Here is a 6,268-nt window from a genome sequence, read left to right on the forward strand (position 1 = left end):
TCCTGCACGGAGTATAGCGTGGGGAGGTATTGCTCAGTATTTGCCTCCCTCTCCTCTCCTGTCCTCCCCCCTCTGTCTGTCTCCTGAGCCCTTTTTGCCCCCAGCACATGGAACAGCCACCATCTTGGGAGTGAGCACTGACCTCCAGGGCCAGGTGACATAGCTAATGGTTGTCTAGACCCTCTGTGGATCAGACCCATTAACACCTGCTCACTGGCCGCTGGGGTACATGAGCAACAGCTCTAGGCTCCAGTGGAAGGACCATGACATGCATGGTCTGTAGATGACCCTGCTTCCCCAAATATCCTGACCTCCTCTGCATCATCCCAGGAGGGGACACTAGCTGGGGATACACTCTGTGTACTCAGAAGGGAAGCATCTAGCCTTTGGCTTGGATTACTTTTCCCAGGCAGGACACAAGCTAGAAGTACAGGGCCTATGAAACACAGCTGAGCAACTCCAACTCCATCCACTAGAGGGCAGTGGAAACATATACAGCAGCCAGGTCATTTACAGAATACACCCAGCAGACATGAGAGCCACAGACACACTCTTTTCCAGGGTAGCCTCTGCTGCCGGTAATACCCAGCCTGGAGGTAAATCTCACAGGGGCTCTGGGGCCAGGAATGCCACTAGCTAGGAGAGAAATAGGAGGCCACCAAAATTGCATATAGACATGCGACATGTGCATGCAGCAGCACTCATATGGCTGTGCTCTTGGCCTCATCTGCTACCCTGGAGAGCCTCAGCATCCAGGAGCTTGAAACTGTGCAACTTTATGTGATGGAGACACAGATAACCATGCACCGAGGATGCACAGACAAACACCCCCTCTCCCCCGCCCCCACTCACACAGAGGGATCCAGCCTGCAGCTTCTTTAGCTTCTCCATCATTCCGATGCTTTGTTGCGAAAGTCAGACCATGAATGGCTTTCCCCAGCAGGTGGGGCAGTTAGACATGGCTACGGTCTAAGCAGAGATCTTCCAACAGGTGTATGGACGAGGTAGATCCTGGATCCGACAGCTCTGCCAGCCCGAAACAAAGGGGGAAGCCTCCAGGTAGCCAAAATCTTACTCCACTTTTTGGCCTGCTTTATGTGACAGCTAGAACCATGGTAGCAACAGCGATCTCTCAGCAAGGTGAGTTCCGCCAGCAGCCTCAATAGACTGCTTTTCCTGAGAATGGGTTAAAAAAACTCAGAACTGGTCAAGTCTCAAAATTCTGCATTGGACTTTTTTTTTTTTCGAAACACATTTTTATTTTTGTCATAAAGGAAATTTCTGTGGGAAACGTCCACTTTCGTTAAACTTTTTGGATGTTTTTATTACCAGAAACTGAAAACTGAGAGAGGGGTGGAGATTCTAGCAAAACCTCAACATTTTTGCAGGAAAAAAAATGTGGTGAAAAAGAAAAGCTTCAGTTTTTATCAAATGTGTTATGGGAATAAAAATCCTTCCCTGCCCATCTCTGCTATAAAACCACCCACAGAGAAAGCCAGAGCATGGCTTTTATAACATGATTGGTCCAACACTGTTCTCAAAAACAAATCAATGCTTAGGTGATCAGGAAAACTATGTTTCCAGTCTGTGGTTAGGACAATTTTAATGGCAGTGTGGACAAGATATGGAGAACTCCATCTTGTTTTATATCTGGGATCCCAACACCATAGGACCTGAGCGCCTTGCATTCAGGGATGTCCAGTGGTTAGGCTACCAGCCTATGACTTGAGAAACCCATATACAATTCTTTGCTCTGCTACATACTTCCTGTGTGGCCTTGGGTAAGTCACTTAGTCACTGTGGTCTTTCTGTGTCTTCATTTTGTTCAATGGGGACCAGAGCAACTTATAGGAGTCCTGTGAGGATAAATGTGTGAGAATGATCTCTGAAATGATGTGACCATAAGTGTACACAAAACAGAGATTAGTGCATTTACACTTGCAATATCCCTATAAGTTAAAGAAATGTTAGTTTGACCTTTCTACAGAAGAGAAACTGAAGCACTGGCTACATTAAGTACCTTTCCTAAGGCTACAAAGGAAATCTGTAGCAAAGGTGGGAACTGAACCCAGGGCTCCTAAGAATTAGGCAGCTGCCTTAACCAGAAGATCATCCCTTATCCAAAAGAACATGCCCTCAGCCCTCAGATGTAATTTCTAGCAGGGCCAACATATCTGAGATAGCGCACTAAAAATTGCAGTGCGGCAGCACAGGTGGCTGGATGGGACATCTGTCCCAAGTACATGGTCTTGGACTGCTAGCCCATCCCTCGCCAGGGCTACTGGGCAATTTTTAGCATAGACTCATAGGGATGGTTGGATGAAATAACATGATCTTGGTAACTAATTGACCATTCATTTCCAGTTGGAAATAGGTCAATGGAGGGATGATAGGAGTTGCTATAGGGAACTTTCTGGGTGTCTGGCTGGTGAGTCTTGCCCACATGCTCAGGGTTTAGCTGATCGCCATATTTGGGGTCAGGAAGGAATTTTCCTCCAGGGTAGATTGGCAGAGGCCCTGGAGGTTTTTCGCCTTCCTCTGTAGCATTGGGCACAGATCACAGCTGAAGGACTCTCTGCATGTTGGGGCCTTCAAAGTATTGGAAGGCTTCAATATCTGAGACATAGGTGAGAGGATTATTCTAAGAGGGGTGGGCGAGATTCTGTGGCCTGCACTGTGCAGGGGGTCAGACTAGATGATCATAATGGTCCCTTCTGACCTTAAAGTCTATGAGTCTATGAGTCTATGATTGGAAGGGACCTTATCTTAACCATCCCTGATGGGTTTGTCTAACTGCTCTTAAAAATCTTCAGTGATGGAGATTCCACAACTTCCCAAGGCAATTTATTCCCATGCTTAACCACCCTGACAGGAACATTTTTCTTATATCCAACCTAAAGCTCCCCTGCTGCAGTTTTAGCCCATTGCTTCTTGTCCTATCCTCGGAAGTTAAGGAGATTAATTTTTCCTCTCCTCCTTATAACAACCTTTTATGTACTTGAAAACTGTTATCCTAGCCTTACAGTTTTCTTTTCTTCACATTAAAAAACAAATCCAGTTTTTATAATCTTCCCCCATAGCTCACTTTTATAATCTTCCCCCATAGCTCACGTTTTCTAGACTTTTAATCGTTTTCATTGCTCTTCTTTGGGCTTTTTCCAGTTTGTTCACAACTTTCCTGAAATGTGAAACCCGGGACTGGACACACTATTCTGCCTAATCAGTGCGCAGCAGAGCAAAAAATTACTTCTCATGCCTTGCTCATAACACTCCTGTTAATGCCTCCCAGAATCATGTTTGCTTTTTTTTGCAACAGTGTCACACTGTTGACTGGTATTTAGTTTGTGGTCCACTATAACCCCTAGATCCCTTTCTGCAGTTCTCCTTCCTAGACAGTCACTTCCCATTCTGTAGGTGTGAAATGGATTGTTCCTCTCCCTAAGTAGAGGAACTTTGCATTTGTCCTTATTTAACTTCATTATGTTTCGTTCAAACCGTTTCTCCAGTGTGTCCAGATCATTTTGAATTTCAGCCCTGTCCTCAAAAGCAGTTGCAACCCTTCCCAGCTTGGTATCATCCACCAATTTTATCCAGGTACTCTCTACACCATTATCTAAATCACTGATTAAGATATTGAACAGAACTGGCCCCAGAACGGATCCCTGTCCTGTTAAATCAATCACAGCTGGTGCACATTCATCTACCTGAGCTGGAAATTACATGGCCTGCTCCTGCACAGGCATTTCCTATGAGCAGAGGGAGAACCCAGACAGTAAATAACACGTTGAGTGTTTTATTGCTCTTTATCCTTGGCAGGTAATTAACATGTTTGGGAGCTGGAGGAAGAAGAGGGTTGGCAGCCCTTGGAGGAAGCTGCTAATGAAAAGATCCTTTAAGCAGATAGTGAAGGAAATTAAAACAAAACTCACCAGGAGCTACTAACCAGCCTGCATTTAGTAATGAAAAGCCACCAGTCCAGAGTGCAGTGAGGAAGGAACAATTGCCTCTTGATTCATTCCTCCCCTTTCGCCGCAAGCAGCCACGCTGGCTCCCAGCAACTGCTGGGTAAATACGACACTTTCTCTGCAGCACAACCCTGTCCCTTCTCCTAACAGCAGAAATGAGAGGGGTGTGTGCAGCTCTTCACAGCAGGAGTGTTCGCTCTCTGCCTTGTGTTTTACGTCCCAGGAGTGGTTCCCAAAACAACCGCGGCTGGATCTGGCTCTCCCTGCAGCCATGTCTCGGATTGCGAATCGGAAGGCCAATCCCGCCCCGAGCCGAACAGCTGGAGAAAAGGGCCCCTCCAGTATGTCTACACTGCACGCTAAGCCCAGGCTCTGGCTCGAACTGGAACCCAAATCCTGCTTCTGTCCACACACAACTCAGACTCAGGTCAGCATGCACTCAGAAGTTACATTGTACGACCCTGCTAGGGGTGTGGGTCCAAGTCAGAGTCAAGCAGAGACGTGGAGCAACTCTAGGGTGGCGGGAGGGGCAATAATTTTTTTAGGGGGGTCCACTTCACCAATTTTGGGCTGACCCCGGAAGGGTCGGGGCCTTAGGCAGAAGGGGCGGGGTTTCAGGCAGAAGGGGCATGTCCCAGGCAGGGGGGAAGACTTTGCTGCACTCCCCCATGGGGCAGGGAAGCATGTAAGGTCTCTCACCCATGGCCCCACTCCTGCCAGGGCCATGCAGCATCCAGAGGGAACCGCCAGCTGTTTTGAACCTGCCCCGCTGCAGGAAGGAGTCTTCACATGCTTCTCTGCTCCTGGATCTCCATTGGCCTGGGAGCGGGGGTGTGGCAGGTTGGACTGTGGGCCAGATCAAACGGCTTGGCGGGCCAGATGTGGCCCATGGGCCGTATCTGGCCAACCCTTTTCTAACAACATCCCTGTGTCAATAGGCAAAAGGCAGTGAGTGGCAGGAGGACTGACCAAATCAGCCCTCCCCCTCCCCCCTCGTTGTTATTATCTGTATCTAAAAGGTGTTGTGCAATATGCCATCGGACAAGTCACTTGCTGATCCTTAATATTCTTGCAAGATGTATGCACAGTCAACGCACAGAGGATGGTGTGACGGCGCGTTGGGGGTCCCCTGTCTCCTGCACCCCAAGATGGCACAAACAGACTCCACCAGCCAGTAGAATTGAGGGTGGTTTATTGCTCCTCCAGGATACAGCATAGCACAGATGTAATCTGGTTACAGGAACTGGGGCTAAGAGGCCTCAGTGCCCTCTTGAGATGGGGGGATCCCAGCCCCCTCCCCAGTTCCTTCTTCCCTGCTTTCCAGCCACGAACTCACTCACTCTCCTCCAGCCCTGCCCCCCAGCCAGGGCAGCATTCCACCTTCCTTTGTTCCTCTCCATGGGGGTCAGCTGGCCAAACCAGTTGGGATACCCTCTTTGCACAGTGACTCATCGCTTGTCTGCTCGGTGGTGCTACAGACAGCAGCCAGAGAGTTAGCAGGTTCCCCCCCACTACGTCACAGATGGTAGCAAAACTCTGGAATGGTGGCCAATCCAGGCATGCCGGCACAGCTGATCAAAACTTTTCTTTTCCAGACGAGGAACAGCAATTCTCGTTTGCTTGAATGTGTCTCCCATGTGAACAGAGTCCACGCCAAAGAAAAGCCCATTTGCATAGCAGGCAAACAAAGCCATCAAGAGAGCAAGTGGGGGAAAGCGATCACTTCATCATCTCTGTGGGGCCTGGAGGCAGCACCCCAGGAAGCCTTCCTGCCTCTTGGAGCAGAGTCAAGTATCTTGGAGAGTGAGATTTGAAAAGTTCACTGGGTGGTAAGAAGAGAGATAGACAACCCCTGAGTTGCCCTTCACCTGAGGGGACAAGGAAAACCAGCACTGGGGACACTGCGGCGACCTGGACTAAAAGCCGGTCTAGGAAAGATTGGTGAGGAACCTCCCTTGGACAGACCATGCCTGGTTGGGTTAGGTCTTAGCCATTGGGAAGTGTATTTTCGCTTTGGTTCGTTGGCAGCCTTTCCTACGCTTGTACCCTGGGCTTGCCTCACTTCCAGCTTCGCTCTTTGCCATTAAATACCCTGGTTTTACTTTTGATCCCAACCGTCCCAGTGCTGCGATTGAACAGAAGGGACGGGTCGTGCCCGTCCCGTTAACACGCAGCTGCTTCTGCCTCTTTCACAGCGCCACGGACTCACTCACTTTGGGGAGTGTGGCAGGACACTGCAGGAGAGTGTGTGGGGGGGGATTCCAGGCGGGGGGCGCTCAGCACACAGTAACGAGACCCGGAAA

At 49.2% G+C, this 6,268-nt stretch overlaps 1 long non-coding RNA gene across 1 annotated transcript; it reads left to right on the top strand.

Annotated features, from left to right (window-relative positions):
- Positions 1–983: 983 nt before the first annotated feature.
- LOC142827178 (uncharacterized) lies at positions 984–6,054 on the top strand. The gene is made up of 3 exons (XR_012901664.1): positions 984–1,140; positions 3,817–4,392; positions 5,561–6,054. It is a non-coding gene; the product is annotated as an uncharacterized LOC142827178 (long non-coding RNA).
- Positions 6,055–6,268: the final 214 nt, after the last annotated feature.

The sequence above is a fragment of the Pelodiscus sinensis genome, chromosome 1, assembly GCF_049634645.1.
Source record: "Pelodiscus sinensis isolate JC-2024 chromosome 1, ASM4963464v1, whole genome shotgun sequence".
Classification (NCBI taxonomy): Eukaryota; Metazoa; Chordata; order Testudines; family Trionychidae; genus Pelodiscus; species Pelodiscus sinensis.